Below are 17,390 nucleotides of genomic sequence, written 5' to 3'. Positions count from 1 at the left end.
TGTAAATTACACAAGGGTTTGGTAGGAATGTCTTTCCCCAGCTGGCCCTTGGGCACCTCCAGGACAGAGTTGTATCTCATGATACATTATAAGTCATAGGGTCCTCGGTGCAGAGCTAGGCACATATATGTGATCAACAAGAACCCTTTACTTAACTGATGGATGAGGGATGCACTCACTGTCTGGGGGGGAGGGAGGAAGCACTGCAGTAAAGGTGAAAACACAGTGTGTCAGGAATCAAAGGACCTCAGTTTCATTCCCATCTCTGCCACTGGGTCAGTCAGGCCATCCGTTCACCTCTCTGGGCAGCAATACTTCCCCTCTGAAATGACAAGGCTATACTATATGGTCTGTAAGGCCCCCCACAGTCTAAAGTTTGTAGAATCAGACTTCCTTTGGACAATGGGATAGCCAGTAGAACCAGTGGATCCTTATGTGCTTTGCAGAATTTGTCTGGGTGTGGATTAGCTGATGTGTCCAAGTGATGTGTCTAAACCAATATAGATACACCTTGTTTATTCAGAGTTTTATCTTCTGTGATTTATTTTACCTCTACCAATGAATTAGGGATCATGAATCCCACTCCTACCCCTTATTGTTTCACTTTGGCCCTTAGTCAACTCAGTGACATGAATGAGTGAACAGGCATATTTCCATCTGTGAACAATCCTCCTGATCATGCCTCATGGTTTTCCATTTTTAACTCAAACACCATTATTTTACCTTTGTTAATGAAAAAAAGTTACCACAGAGCCACCGTCCAGAAGCTCTTTATGAAAAATAAGCCGTGTTCTCCCTTTTATCAGAAAGAAGTATTTTATTCCAAGAATTTGTGGAAGCGAGGTAAACAGGCTGTAGGAGAGACTTCCCAAATTACAGACTTTCAAAATTGGAAGTGACCTTAAAGCTCATCTGGTACAACTATTTTATTTATATGGTCAAGTTCATTCCCCTAGGATTGCCACCTCAGGTCCATTGATTGCTCAGGGCTGGACACTCACAATGTCAAATCCTAGTTCCAAGATCTGTCAGATGTGGGCAGAGCGGCCTCCCCCGTCCTGTTCACTTTTCTCTGAACCCGCTCCAGTTTTTCTCTATCTCTCATAAATTATGGCAGCCAGACCTGTTGCAACTTTCCAGTGATCCTGTGTTCAGGGCCTCCTCTCCTTTCTCTGGCCATAAAGCATTCATTAGCATGGTCTGATTTTATGTTAGCATTTTCGGTGGCTGGCCGCTGTTGACTCACATTGTACATGTTATTAACAAAACCTGCTCAGTCCTTTTTCACACGGGCTGCTGGTAGGCCACATCTTCCCCAGATTGCAATTATACAGTTGGTGTTTGGCCTCAAGTGTGGAAACTTCCATTTATCCCTGGTAAGAGATAGGCAGCTGTTCCAAACGTCAGGAATCTTGCAACTTCAAGCAGATTCCAAGAGATCCAGGGACTGTGTCTTAAGCCTAGTACTCCGCTTTAAGGAGAAAATGTGGAGTCCTTGTCAGGCTGGTCCAGAAGTTGCCATCATGGGAGGACAGGCAAAGGCAACGAATGAGGAGTAACCATGGAGCCCCAAGAGGGTGTGCAGGAACCTCGTAACCGGGGTTGGGGGGGTACTTCTTCAAGTGGGAGGCGCCCTGATCCCATTCAAGTTCTCTCCCATCATCTGTCTCCGGTCAAGTAGCGACCTGTGGAAGATGGCGGGCGAGACATGTAGACCAGCTGTGGAGCTACCCCTTTTCTATGGCAGAAAACAGAGAGGCGACACCCTGAGACTCATGAATCTTTGTGGCTGAGATTTGGGGAGAGGGGTGGGAAGACCGATGCTTGGTGGGAGGGAGACAGAAAGTGAGGGAAAAGGACGTCCTGCTACAGAGTGGAGATGACAGGAACATGTTTTTTTACTTTCCTTTTCTTGCTCTCATTTCTGTGTTTTATTAAGGGAAACACAAAGGGAAAATTGTGTTATTTGTTAAAAAATGTCAAAGTGCATTTCAAGCGAGAGGAAAAAAAGCAGACACATTACTGCCTAGACAGAGAAGGCAATACGCTAACGGGGGTGGCTAAAGACTCGTGTGGCGGGGGACACACTGGGAGTACAAACTCTCCTGACCTCTGGATTCTTTTCCTGGGAACCTCCTGGCCCTGCGTTGACATTCAGATCTCTCGAAGGAACTGGAGGACAAGGTGCCTTGGGGATTTCTGGGGTGAAAGGGGGTATCCCAAACCAGCTGCTTGAAAAGGAGGGAAATCAGGTGATGTCTATGCCAGATTCTCCCACCAACATGTCAAGGACAGCCCGAGGCACGGAGGAGACTCATCCTGGCTAACAAAGGCACCATTTAAAGCACCACATTCTTTGGATCTTGTAGTCGATTCATCTATGTGCCCACTTCATCTCCCTCTTGGACTGTGAGCTCCTTCAGGAAAGGATCCATGTCGAATTCATCTGTGATTCTCCTGTGCCCAGCAAGATGCTTTACATACCAAAGAGACCCAATGAATATGTGTTGACTCCATGGGGAATGCCCTAAAGTTTTAGTCTACTCCATGGCATAACTGGGTGTACTGGAATGAACATGCCTGGGCTTTGGGAACAGAGAGGTCTGAGTTCAAATCCCCGCTGGGACATTTGTAAATGGTTTAATCTTAAATCACCCAACCTCTCCATTTTCCAATTTCCGTACCTGTACAAGGAAAGGAATAAAATATTCCTCAAGAGTTAATAGAGATGATGGATGTGAAACATCTAACTATCTGTCTGGTTAACCTGAAGTTCAGATATCCTCTCTGTCTCGCTTTAACCTCCCCATGAATGAGCAGATATAGTTTCTCAAGGAAAATTATCTTGGCTTTGCCCTGTTCTCATGAGCGAACAGGAGCCATGCCAGAATTTAGACAGAGCCCATGTGTCTAATGACAATAGTTGTCACTGAGTAATTGAGGCATTTCTGTGCCTGGGGTAGGCTGTGCCTTCTGGTTGGGAGGATGCAAGGGTGGTTACAGGATGAGTCCTGGGGTCACACAGACCTGAGACTGAGCCTTGACTCTGCCACTCAGGACGACCTTGGGCAAAGTTTCTTCATCTCTCCAATCCTCAGTTTCCCCATTTAATAAACTGATAAAATAATTGAGTTTTTTCTCTGTGTGTTAAATGAAAACTACATGCAACCTAAGTAATAGGCACGTAGTAAGAGTTCAGTGAATTTCAGTTGCCATCATCATCACCATCATCAGACAACAAGCATCTCTAGGACTGTGTTTTATATACATCTGTGGCCCTAGTACCTAGCACTTAGGCAGCGGTATCCAAAGAATATGACTGGAATTAAACTGAACTGAATACTGAATTCATTTGAAGACAGTCTTTGGCCCTGAGGGAAGTTCAGGTGCTGTCTGGCTCTCAGTTCCACCTACAGTCTGAGAAGGGATTTCGTTTGCAACAATCCCACATGCTCCTAACAAGCCCCCAGACTGCAGGCTTCCTGCATAAGCCTCTCACTCCTGGGCTCTGACAAGCCCCCTCTTGACATCTACATGTGATACTTCACACTAGGTACCAGGAACTTGGATGTAATGGGGGACGGGTTACAAGGAGTAAACTCCCCAGGCACCTAAATAGAGAAGGATCTGTGAAGAGACGTGTCTGTTAGCATCCTGCGCCTGGTTCCCCTGCCCACCTCACCTCAGTTGTGTGCAGTGAATGGTGAATGTGTATGTGGATTGGGAGGACAGCCCTGGACTCAAGGCCCAGGGGAACAGTTGGGGGGCCTGGCTAAAGCCTTTTGCAGCACTGGGGTGTCCAGTGCTAGGGTACAACAGCTCTGAACAAGCCCCTCAGGCAGGCAATGCCCAGAGGCAGCTCTGCAATAAGCAGGTGCAGAGACCGCCTCCACCAACCCAGGAGTAAGACCCCAGCTACTTACAGGTATTTTGAAGGGACCCCACCTGCATCTTCACCCATCAAGGATATGAAGCCAGAGTGGCTGCTGCCAGAACACTGAGGACACCCCTTACCCCTTAGCCTACATACTCTCTCATTTCTTCTGATGAATATGCCCTGTTTATTGAACTGTTAATTTATTTACATAATATATCCCATGTGGTTTCCAAAAAAGATTTGAGGTTGCATATGAATACTATCAATATTGAAATGGATTTTATAAAAATTAAAATTATATACCGGGAACAGAAAAGCAAATCACCCCCAAAATAATAACCCGGGGCTAATATTTTGATCGTGATAGAATGTTAAATGTCACTTTGAGTTTACAAGGCGAAACAGAGAAAAGTAAAGCCCTACAAAATTGCTCTGATCACATCTAACTGTGTATCAATTATATTTATATGTCTAGTTGGCTTTAGGAGAAAGTCTATAATAAAAGAACAAAACTATATAGCTCATGGCAATAGAGATCAAATCTGTGACCTTATTAACAGTGCTGGAACATTTTTACCTTTATATACTGATTGTATCTCTCTTTTTCCGAAAAGAATTTAACATAAAACTGAAGCTGTGTACAACAAACAAATAAAATAGAACTACAAGCCTGGGAAGAGAAAATGGATAATGCTGATATGCTGAATATGAGTTAATGGTCACATCTTGCCGGCAGCAGCTATGTCTATTTCTTGCTCACCGAGTTTGATCTAACATCGTTCTGAGTACATTCTTGGCACCTGTTATGTGTGACTGTCTGAATGAGCAAATGAATACTGAGAGTCAAATTTGCCTTTGAGCTTCCTGGTAGCTAGAGCAAAAAGGGAAACAGCTACTCTACAGATATTTTTGCACCAGTATTAGAGTTGTGATTGTGGGTTTGTTTGTAACCTTAATCCTCATAGCTCTAGATCCCTGTGCCCAAGTGGGTAAACAGTGAAACTTTCCACCCTAATCTTCAGCACAGTTTCTTACACAAAATGAATATTTCCTGCATGAATATGTTAACAAGACCATTAAAAAGAAAGATTCTTTGATGCATCTAAAATATAGTCATTTCCACCTTTCTTATCCCATAAATAATTTATCTACAATCCTTTTTGAACCTTAAAGAGTAGAGGGGAAATTTGTCAGGAGGTTATTGAAAATGAAGGCATTCCAGGCAGATGGCAGGGCTTGAGTGAAAGTGCAAAGGCCAAAAAGCCAAGGTGAGTTGGAAGATCTCTGTGAACACAGGGAAGTGAGGCAAGCCAGGAGGGCTGAATACCGGACCTTAGAATTTCTTACTCTGTAGGTAATAGCCTTTGAAAGTTTGGGACTGGTAGAGTAAAATACTTAGGCATATAGTCTAAGATGACTAAATCTGGTAACAGTGTGGCTGATAATTCAAAGGAAAAAGAAAGGGGAGGTAGACAGATACACTTTACTACTCTAGTATAAGTAAGAAATCCAGGGCGTGGACCAGGGGCAGCAGACATGAAATCAAGGTGGGGGGATGAATGTAAAAGACATCTCAGAAGCCAAGTCAGAAAAGCTCAGTGTCTGTTTAATTGTGAGGTGAGGAGGAAGGAAGGAGAAAAGGAATGGAAGAAGCTTGGGGTAATGGTGAGACAGAAGTGGGAAATGCAGGAGGAAAAGCAGCTGGATGGGGTGCAATAAGAAGTTTGGTGACTTTTCAAAATGTTTTCACATTCATTATCTCATTGATTTCATATGTAAGTGGAGTAAGACCCACCCTAAACGTCAGCCTGAAAAATTACGCTGCCCCTGTTTGGAGCTGCCAAGTTTCAAGGACAAACCTTGGCCTCGGATCCTTACGGCGACAGCAGGGCACCTACCTGCAGGTGCCGGACACCTTCCAGGCAGCCCAGTGTCCTCACCAGGACTAAGTCACCATCTTGGTTCTGGGCCAGCAGCAGCTCAAAGCCAGGTAGTAGTGCAAACACCCCGGGCTGCCATGCTTGCCAGGAAAACGGATGGGTGTGCCCCAAAGTTCAGCCAGAGTCTCCCAGAACATCTGGGCAGGGTGGGGAGGGCGGAGCACAGCCATCAGAGTTTAGAGTTTCTTCAGCGTCTCATCTTTCTTCCCACTGGGTAGCGGGCTTCGGTTTCATCACTGACTCACTCCCAGGCACAGCAAAGTGGCTTCACTCCGGGCTGCATCTTCTCCCCGGAGCCCCAGGGCAGATAGTATTTCTCACGCCCTGAGAAGGTAGGGTGTTAACAAGAGGGCTCTGCGTGCACCTGGCAGAGCCTCAGCTGACAGGGTTGGCAATCACATAAACAGAAGAAACACTGACCTAGTCATGAAAAGTCAGCCCTTGAAGGAAGGGTCACCGGGCTCAGCGAGTCCCACCTCCCACCTCAAAGATGAGGGCACCTCCGGGCTGCAGCCGCTGCCCCATGCCATCATCACTGGTGTTCAGACATACACGTGGAGTCCTCTGATGCATCCCCCATCCCAAGAAAAGTCTCAAGTTTTTTCTTCTCTGGCCCCAATCAACTTTTCTAGCATCATCTCTCCCTCTGCCCTGCTCTCTTCTCTCCTCTCCCACTCAACTCCATGCACTAACTCTCTGCTTCCACCCGTGCCTCAGACAGACATTGCCCGGACATCACCCCAGCACATCCCTGTGCTTGGGTGCAGGCTGTGTCCTCAGTCAGGAACACCTCCACCCAGCTTTCTTCTCTGGCCTGTTGAATAGCTACTTCTGATGCTCTCCGACAGGTAATTAGCACTTCCTCTGGGTCCCTTCACAGGCTGTTTCCCATTTATCATATGACATGACCAGTTTTTCTTTAGATGCCTGCCTCCTTCACTGGAAACACACACATCTGTGTCCTATGGAGCTCTGTGTCCTCAGAGCCTGGCAGAGTCAGGCCCTGCTGACAGGTGGGGAGGAAGAATGGAAAAGGCAGATGCTGATGGGGTTCAAAAATCAGGGAATAAAAACAGATGCAGGGAGGCTGCCCTTGCACACCCTTCCCACAGTTCTCCCCAACATCTATCAGATATTCAGTTTTTCTGTATCCTTCCAGAGTTGCTTTACGTAAGTACATCAAAACACAGATACAGATCCTTAACTCCACCCTTTGTTACCTAAAAGGTAATACTGCTCGAAACTTTTTTTTCCACCAAGAAATCCTTTTAAACCCTTCAAAGCTCTTCATATTCATCCTGTCTCCATTTAAATCTCCAACTTGTAGGTTTCAATAGCCACGAAACAAAACCACACGTTTAATGCAAGTTACAGTACAGGTGCAGGTTGCTTTTCAAAAGGATTGAGTTCCTAGTAAACCATATAAAAATCACATTGTCATTAAACCCATATTTTTGGTTAAGGGGTATATTATTTAAAGATATCCAGGTGTGATTCTTCTTATCAATCAGGAAATTGAGTACTGTGGCACTCCTCAAACTATATTAGGTTCCGCTTTGTTAACAGCTTGATTTGTTAGAACCCAGAGACACATTTCAAGGAGAATGAGGATCTCAGTCTAGTTAGGAAAAGGGTAAAATTTAGTCTCTCCCACGGACACCCCCTCAAACCTTTAAACAGGGGACCAAGAGACGGCTGGCCCCATGGCCCATGGGAGCCCAGGAGCCGGATCCTGTTGGTACACAGCTACTTCCTAGAATTGCAAGGTAACACAGAAGCTGCTTCAGTGAGTTTAGCTCACAATGGCACCACCCAATGAATGACTTGTTAAAGGCTGTAAGTCATGGACCCATCAGCTCTAGCCATGGGCCCAACCCAGCTCACTGCCTATTTCTGTAAGCCTTGCAAACTAAGAACGGTTTTAACATTTTTTAATAATTTCATAAAATCAAAAGGAGAATAATATGTTGTGGCATGTGAAAATTATATGAAACTTAAATTTCGCTTTCCCTAATAAAATTGTATCAGAACACAATCTGCTCTCTCATTTGGTGACTGGCAATGGCTGCTCTCACAGTACGATGGTGGAAGTGAGTAGCTGAGACAGAGACAGTATAGTCGCAAGCCTGAAGTATTTACTATCTGGCCCTTTAGAGAGAAAGCTTGCCAACCTCTGTTTTAAAAGATGCTCCAAGACCCAAAGCAGACATCTGTGTGAGATGGTCTTGTCTCTCTCAGTTTTGAGTGTCTATACCTGGACAAACAGGCCATTAGGTTCTTTGGGCAGTAGATCCAGATCTCAGTGATGAGACTTTTATTCCTCTTGAAGAAAGGCATCGCCACCATGAATCAGTGGTGAGCGCTCCTCTCATCTGCATCAGGGGATCAAATTGACCTTTCCCAGCTGGTCCTTCCTGGAGTTCAAGATGGGAAGGTGAAGTCGCCAGCCGACCACAGGTCACAGCACCCTCCTGCAGAACCACAGGTTTCCACAAGAGGGCGGCCCTCTCCTGTCTGCAGTATTTCTGATGGCCTTCCCAGCTTTGGAGAGCAGCCCTCAGAGACCTCAATGCCTTGCCAGCTTCCACAGAACTTTCTCTAGGTTGATGGTCAAGAATGGGGCCATCTTACAGTGCAGGAACCCACATAAGCCTCCTGGCCCCAGGCAGCCAGTCTGACGTCTTATTGGTTGATCGTCAAACCTGCTGGTCTTGAAGTGTCAGCAATAAAAAAAGGAAACGAAAAAAAAAAAATTCTGGTTGAGTCCCTCTCCCATCTTGCCCACTCCTGACCCCCCTCTGCTATTCCAGTCAAGCACACTGTACCCGTTTTTAGGCTGTTCTCTCTCAGATCTAAACTCAGCCTTGTCATGCTGGGGCCAGGACTCTGCGAACCACATTTCTGTTTTCCAGGTGCTTCCATGTTAGGCTCTGCTAGGTCAGGAGAGTAGAAGAAGGGATTCACCTCATCCTAGAAGTTTGCTTCTTTGGGCTTCCTTTCTCCTCCGTGTTGCTCTAAGGGACACCCCAGCAATGCTTCCTCACCCTGGTAGTAATGATGCCTTCCCCTGAGAGCAGCAGAATCCACTTTGCATCTTCTCCACATCACAGAGCCAGCTACCCGTGTCCACTTCAGAGACACTCAAACCAGCTGGCCGTGCCGCATCCTCCAAGGTCAGGGGCCTGGGTTCCCTAGGCCTCTCCTCCAAGGTTCTAATTTTTATAGTTCCAACTTCTTCCCTTTGTCCCCAGAGCCCTATGGGTGGTAGAGCTTCTTGCAACTGCTACATATGTGATAACCTAGTGTTCTCTTCCTGCCTCTTCAGTGATGTAATTAGCAATGTGATGCCTAGTTAACTATTCTTTATATTAAATTCTCACTGTTCAAGTAACTGGGGTGGTTTCTGTGTCCTAACTGGCTCTGACTGATACATAACTCTTCTCAGGTCTAAAACTAACAAGACATTTAACTGTGATTATTAGATCACAGACGTGTTCCTAAGGCCCACCTGAAAAATTAAGTCTACAAATGCCTAATATGCACCTACATGGGAAAGACACGGGGCCTGAAGCTGAGAAATGGGCACCACAAGGTGTCCGAGGTCTCATACTCTTGGGACCCTCCACACTGCCTGGGACCCTAGCCCTCTCTGCCCTTGTCCAGCAGGGCGGCTCTGTGACTGTGCCGGGGGCGGGGGGGATGTGGAGTTAAAGAATGCAGGTTAGCTGGCCTTTGTCCCTCTTGCTCAGGCTCACCCAGCCCACCCAACCCCACCATCCTGACAAAGGAACCCAGAAAAATAAAAGTACCCAGCGCCCCACAATGGCCTGGTGTGAGAGAGTCGAACTTTCGCTGTGAAATTGTTTCCGGTCTGGCAGAGAGCCCTAATTCTCAGGCATGGCTCCTTCCAGGCAGCACCATAACTGAGGAAAGAGCAAGCAGCCACCTTGGGCAGGGGAGAAGGGGGCACAGAACTCCCTACCTGCTCAAACCTGACTAAACCTGTCTAGTGGTTACCATTTAAGAAAGACCAGACTACAAAGGAAGGAGGAGCTTAATGCCAGGAGCAGATTTTAGAGCGGATAGGATCTCAATTAAAAATTATTTTCCAGTGAAAAATAAAACTTGAAATAACAATGCCTGGCAGCAGATTTGGATCAGTGCCGGGGGAAGAGTGGGAAAAGGAGGCCGGCAGGGACTGAGCAGGAAAGGGAGGTCATGGTTGATGTGTCTCCACTTAAAACCCAGCTGGGCTCTTCGCAGATCAACGCCACCAGCGTAGTCAAACCCTTTCTTCAGGAGCCACTGAAAAGACAGTGTTGCCAATGGCATTTAGAAAACAGAACCTCCTCGCTGGGAAGCACAGACTCAACCAAAGTACTTTACTGGGTTCTTTTTAATGAAGTCTTTGCCCCTCCTTTCCCAGAATGCCTCCCACCCAGGTTCTAGCAGCACTGGACATTGCTGTGAACTAGAGCGCCCCCTGGTGGCAGATCACCGCAAAGGCATGAGGGCCATCTTCCCAGCCTCCATGCCCACTGGAGCACTCAGCTGCACTGAAGATGAAAGTTACTTTACCCAAATCTCTATGCTCTTTTCCCACATTCCTATGGAGTTAAGCAAATCTTAGCATCTTCGTCTCCCTCTTCTTTCTGATTTTTCTATCCAGCTTTTTCTCCATCTGGCCACTGCTTTGCTTGACCCACCTCAGTCCCCTTTTTGTTTGAAGGCTGAGTACTTAACCCAGGCAAGCCTTGGCTCCTACAACTACCAAGAGTAGCTCTTGGGTCATTGATGGGAGGGGTTGTATTATTGGAGGTTTTAGAGGCCTGTAAGAAGACAACCAACCCTAGGGACTAGGGCACTGAAACTACATTGGGTAAATCATCCCAGGCCCACTCTTCAGCTGACCTCAGGCTCCAAGATCCTAGGACCGACCAGAGAAGCTAACTGGTCAACCACTCTCACCTCTTCTGAAGAGGTATGTGCCTGGGTAAATACAACCCATCCCCAGCAGACTTAGGTATGGATCCCTGTTTCAAGAATTCATTTTCTAATGAACAATAAGAATTCAACTTTCTTGCTTGAGTCTCCTTCCCAAGAAGTTTTGGGGGAGGCAAATATTTCTTGAGCACCTCTCTGATCTTCCTCTGCCCTCCTTTCTCCCTCTTCACTCTGGCTGTCCAATTAGAGGGCGCAGGTGTGTGCGGTGGCCAGATCAGGGTGAGGTGGACACGGTCAGGGCTGAAAGGACAGGAATAGCTGTAGGTATTTATCTCTCCCAGCTCTTATTCCAGTGTCAGCTAACAAAGAGACCTCTTGGAAACCTGAATATAACATAAATGCCTTCTCTTGAGACCATCCTACTTCCGGGATGGCAAATACGAGGCTTCCCTTCCATCCTACCCACCCACATACAGACACACAAGTAAATGCTCACAGCACTCAGCTGACATGCACTCGCTGCTCCACAGCGAGCTCCACACAGCCACTTCTAATCAGCTGGATTTGACAAATGAGATAAAACCTTCTCGCTGATCTTGGCCTATTTTAAAACATAAATGTAAACATAAATGTGTGATTTATTGTCATCTGTAACATTCACTATTCCAAATCTGAGTTCCAAATCTGCTTAACTATGGCCTTGTAGATATCTCAAATCCCTCCCCATCCTTTTGAAAATGTGGGTGTCTTAGTTCCTTCCATATGTTCTTGAACGTAATCTCACCTCAGGGCCCTTGCACTTGCTTCTCTTCATGCCTGTCCCATTCTTACCCTGGAAATAAGGCATAAGTGAATTACTGGAAAGTCCAGACTATTAAAATTCTTAATGAAATATACTTTTGTTATTATTTTCAAATTCAGGGACACTCATTATTCAGCACTCAGACACTTAATCTCTCAATTCAATTTAATGCAATTCAACTGCCAAGAAAACCCACAAACCTAGAGGTAATCAAAGAGTCCTTCAGGCATCAGCAGCAATGAAAATATTCCCCAAATAGCCAAAAGCAGGAAATTTGCTGAGATTTGGTTATCTTGCTAACCAAAAGAAAGGGGGGCTTCACTGACTGTCAATGCCTATAAAGTGAAACTCTGCCAGCATCCAAATCAAGAAGAGCAGGAGGAAATAAATATCATAATAATTATATACTAGTAACATCAAACAACATTGACAACTAATATTTATTGAGAATTTATTAAATGACAGCCCCTACTCCAACTGCTTTACAGTTTACATAAGTAATCCATGTAACAACCAAATCAGATAGGTATTACTATTGTCCCCATTTTACAGATGAGGACACTGAGGCACAAAATATAGCAATTAAGGGGAAAAAAAGAGAAAATAAAGGAACCAAATTTTAGATAGTTACGACTACAAAGGTTGAAATGACAATTTAGATTAGAAACACATTGTCAATCAAAGGAAATGACAACGGAGAACACAGGTGGCCAAGAGGGGAAGAAAATTGAATACATCAACTACACAGAAAGCTCAGAGGAGGGGCATTCAGTGTCCGGCCCCCTCAGTAATTCTAAGGGCATTGCTATTCTGTTGGACAGGTCAGTAATGAGTCTCTAAGTCAGCCCTCTCCCATAAAACCTCCAGAGTGATTACTAAGGTGAGAGGGCACTCAATTTGTTTGAATTTTCATAAACCAATTATCCAGAATATTACTTGTCTACAATTTCTCAGCGAGATGTGTTGACAACTCAAGTTATTGAGGAGCTGCTTTAAACTTTTGAATTCTTGTAACCAATACATTTTATTTTATGCAAAGAATATCCTTAAAATGCCTTGAATGTTACTTGCTCTCAAGTAGTTTAAGCAATCTCCATAATTTTATTCTCGCCAATCACCTGTATTTCCTTTTCTTTTTTCAGTGTGAAGGTGGATTTCACGTGGGAACGTTTCTGCATGATCACCAATTCTGAATGCAGGAGACTGGGTGTGTGTGTGTGTGTTTCTCCTGCAAACCTGGGCTGTCCAGAATCCTCTGACAAAAGCTGATATCAGCTCTTGCAAGCAGGAACCACCCTCAAAAGTGAATTTCCCCATTGCTTTGGGAGAAAGCAGAGGCAGGGGGTGGGTGGTAATTTGGAGGTTTAGGGTGTGACAAGTGGACTTTTGCCACTCCTACATAAAATCTGTCAACGCTCAGCCTGGAATTGTAAGCAGGACAAGTGAAATTTTCTAGGTCGCCATGGTTCTTTCCAAGTTGTTCATACGGAGCTGATGGGATGCACAGCCTACAATTCCTGGGAAGTGTCCTAAACAATCCCTAAAAGAAACCCTTTTAGCCCTTACATCTGGTCCACGGCATGTTGAACATTCTTGCCCAGGACTGCTTTTTTCCCCTCCAGATTTCTTTGAGTAACTTGTGAAGCAACTCTCAGTTATTATTTCTATTCATAAATTAGTCTCAGTTCTTCCCTTAATTTATAGTGTGGCCCCAAAGTACCCTATGTAAGCCAAGCCTCTCACCCACACATGTCATGAGTACTTCAATGTCAGGGCAGACCCCAAGGCTAAAATGTATCCATTTGCTCTTGGAGGACAAGGGTAAGAGCAAACCAGGTCTGCAGTAAGACAGGATCACTAAGGGCTGCAGGGGCCCAGCTGGGCCTCGTCACTTTCATAGCACACTGGAGTCTCCTCTCCAATCACAAGCCAGGATTTAGGATTGGTTCTCCCACCATCACCACCCCATTGGAGCCAAATCAAGTCATGGATATTCAAAGTCTCGGTTGCCTCGTGGTGCCCATGTATACTGATGTTTCCAGGGGCTTATGTCCTCTTTTCAAACCCCCTTCCCCTTAAGGACGGAACTTGGGGTGTCACCACCCCTTCCAGTAGCAGATGGCCTTTTTCCTCAAACCTGCTTGTCCTCATCAGGAGGCCTAACAGAGACCAGAGAATCTAGCTCATTCTCCAGAGTGCTGTTGACTCAGCTGGGGACCCCCAAAGAATTCCAGCCTCCAAAAGACAGAGCCAGATGAAGTCCTGTGTTCAGGCTTGGTTTAGAGATCACGCTGGTGACGTTTTGCAGCATTCCAACACTTTCGCATATGACTTCGGTTGCCTAAGGTTAACAGCGGTTAAAGTTTGAGTTAGACGACTTAGGATGGATTTTTTTTTCCCTTCCATTTACTTTTCTGTGAACACGAATTTTTCATGTGTACATATTACCTTCAGTAAGAAAAACAACTTTCCTTAGTAAAAAGAAATATATAGAGTTTAGATTTGCTATGAACTGATTCCGTGTGTGTTTTAGAGATGTCCAATGGTTTATTCCAAGTCTGTGTTATTTAAGAGTAGATATTTATATTTCATACATTGACCTATTTACTTGGCAGATCCGTGATTCAGCTCCGCGCATGTCCATCATCAGACTTGCTCGCCTCCATCCACCTAAGCGGGAGGGGCGGCACCTTCTCTCCCTTTCCTGGCTGGCTGGCTGTCACTGGCAGGGCAAAGCACACAGGCCTGAGACTTGGCATGTTCTGTCCATAAAGCTCCCCATGGGAAATTCTGTAAGTTCATGTTTTCCCTCATCCTGAGAGATGCACAAAGGCCAGACACAGTAGTTTCAGTTTTTCAGGTGAGAAAACCCAGCTACTGGGCGTGGAATGCCCTTGGATTTCCCAGTTCATGAAGTACTGACAGCAGGTTTTTGTTCCCATCTTTTAAGACAGATCCCCCTGGGCTGTGATCATCTGATATGTTTCCCAAACTCCCTTGAGAGTCATCAAGGGTGGGCTCCATCAGCCGACAGGAGAGGGGCTGAAAACATATTTCATGAACGCTCACAAGTTAATCACCTTCCAAAAGGAAATTACCCAAATGGATCACAAGATAAGCCTGGCAACAATTAGAGCTTGTCTCCTTTTGAGTCAATCGCACTAGCAAACATCTCACCTTTGTTGTATTTACCGGATGTGGCTGAGATGTTGCAGCCTTCCTGCGTGTTGAGAGAAGAAAGGAGAGGAGAGGGGACCTTTTGGGTAAAAGATCCTCTCATCCCACCCACCTCCACAATGTGCCCCACCCCCACTGTACTCGCTGGCCACGCCTATCCACCCATTCAGTATGCAAATTGATCTCTGGTGGGGCACTTTCTATGGCTCCCAGCTGGCTGCAAGGTTGCCTCATGCCAGCCCCTCCCTGCCCCCAAGCAGCCCACAGACTGCTGGAGGAGACTGCCAAGGAAAGCAGAGGTTTCAGAACAGGGCAGTGGGTACTTCAAGGTGGACACAGGTGTGGTGGGAGCATAGGGTGATGCCTCCAAGTAAGACCCAGCCAGGTGTGCTTTTCAGTCATCCCAAAGTGGCATGGAATGACACCCTCAAAAAATTGTTCATGGAATCCTTGAAGCATGGCTTTGCCTTCTAGCATTTTGTGTTAAATCCCCTTCCTTGCTATTATATCTCCATTTTTCAACTGTCCCATATGTCTATTGAGTTAAATTTGATAAGCCCATTAAGCAAGGCTTTCTAATTTTATGGGTTTTTATTGTGCTTTGAATGTGATTGCTTTTTAAAACATGAAATATTTTATTTGATCGGTCCATAATAGTGCATAAATAATCAATGGAAAACATCACCGTAAAAAGTTCTAAGACATGGGAGCATGCAAGCCCATTGTCAGGACAAGCCAGCACAGCATTACAAGAATGGATGAGAAGAAAATCGCCCGTTGCACCCCTCATATTACTTTTCAAGGTAGTGCTTGAGCACACTCCCACTTATAATTAATAATATTAAAAACTAGTACTTGTTTAATACAAATCACAGTACTCAGAGCGCTTACAAGAAGTCTTCCTGCATCCGAGTTTGACAGCAAACCTGTAAGTAGGCCGGGTTCTATCACTCACATTTTACAGATCAAGAAACTGAGGCTTGGATGAGCTGTCGATCTGCCTTTGGTGGGCTGAGCCCCGCTCCTCCCCTCTGCTCAGGGCGGCTGGCGCTCAGTGGCCAGTGCAGGCAGCCCAGCTTCTCCCGCTGCGCTGGGCCCGGAACGCTGCAGGGAGGAGTCGCCCCGTGGAGGGCAGGCGCTGGCGAGACTCGGGGCTCCCCGGGGGCGCTCGGGCCCCGCCCCGCAGGCTCAGCCGCTCAGCCTTTAGCACGCGGCGTTAGATAATCTCCGGGACAGCCAAGGCACTTTTCCTGCCAAACCACAGGGAGGGACGAGGCCGATGGAGGGAGGGCGATGGGAACTGTTTGTTGTTGCTTTTTCTGAATTAAAAGAAAACCGGGGAACAGAGCAAGAGAGGGAGCAAAGTTCAAGGGAGAATCTGGCGAGTCACCTTGGGCAGACCCCTGGACCACTTCCAGAACTCTCTCTTGGAAAGGGTGAGGCTGCAGAGTGTGTGATGAGCGCTCAGTGAGTATTCATTGTGGATGATGGATGACTGGCCTGGAATCCTTCCACACCACAAATTTGTTCCTCTGTACACCCAGGCAACCGAGAAGCCAAAAGAGGTGGGGGGATCGGGGTGCTGCCTAAACGGCACTTTCACTCTGCTGCTGGCACCGGAGCTTCTCCAGCTCTGAGCCCCGCCCTCCCACATCCTCTTGGACTCTTCCTTCCCCCGCTCAGACCGACGGGTCCCGAGAAGCAGAGCTCAGAGTGAAATTTCCTCTCCATGCACGCTCTCACAGTCCCAGTCCCAGCCCAACCTCCCCAGGCAGTGATCTGGGCAAGAGTCTTCTGGCTAGAACTAGCGAGGACAGCCTCTCTGCCTCCCTGCCTCCAGCCTCCTTCCCTCTGCTGCTCCCCTCCCCCCGCCAGCCACGGCACAGCTGCCAGAATCGCGTTTCCGTTGCCTGATTTTGATCTTGTAACATCCCCACGTGGAAGATCGGATTCGGTCCCAGTGGCCTTATATGTCAAGTCTCAATCTTTAACCATGCATTCAGATCCTCCTCCACAGCTCCCCATCTTGCCTGCCCCACCTCGAGGCCCTCTCTCCAAACTCTTCCAATGCAGAACTGCTCCGATTATGCAAAACTTTTTAGCCACTCCCTCCCCTGTCCCACCACTTAGTCATTTGGTCAGTATTTATTGAGCATCTACAAAGTGACAACACTGAACTATGGGCTGCAAATACAATAAAGAACAAGAAAAAAAATCACCTCCGCCCTCACAGACTGTAGGGTCAAGTGAGCAAGACAGTTAAGAAAGAAAATTTTCTTGGACTTCCCTGGTGGCTCAGTGGTTAAGAATCCACCTGCCAATGCAGGGTACACGGGTTCGGGAAGATCCCACATGCTGCGGAGCAGCTAAACCCACACACCACAACTACTGAGCCTGCACTCTAGAGCCCGTGTGCTACAACTACTGAGCCAGTGTGCCACAACTACTGAAGCCTGCGCCCTAGAGCCCTGTGCTCTGCAATAAGAGAAGCCACCGCAACGAGAAGCCTGCACAACGAAGAATAGCCCCCGCTCACTGCAACTAGAGTAAGCCCGTGTGTACCAATGAAGACCCTATATATATATATATATATATATATATATATGTCACTACAGAGTTTAAAAAAAAAAGAAATGAAATTTTCTTGCTC

This window comes from Mesoplodon bidens (genome assembly GCF_964165515.1).
Source record: "Mesoplodon bidens genome assembly, chromosome: 2".
In the NCBI taxonomy this organism is placed as follows: Eukaryota; Metazoa; Chordata; class Mammalia; order Artiodactyla; family Ziphiidae; genus Mesoplodon; species Mesoplodon bidens.
Note: the sequence above shows the minus strand (reverse complement) of the source record.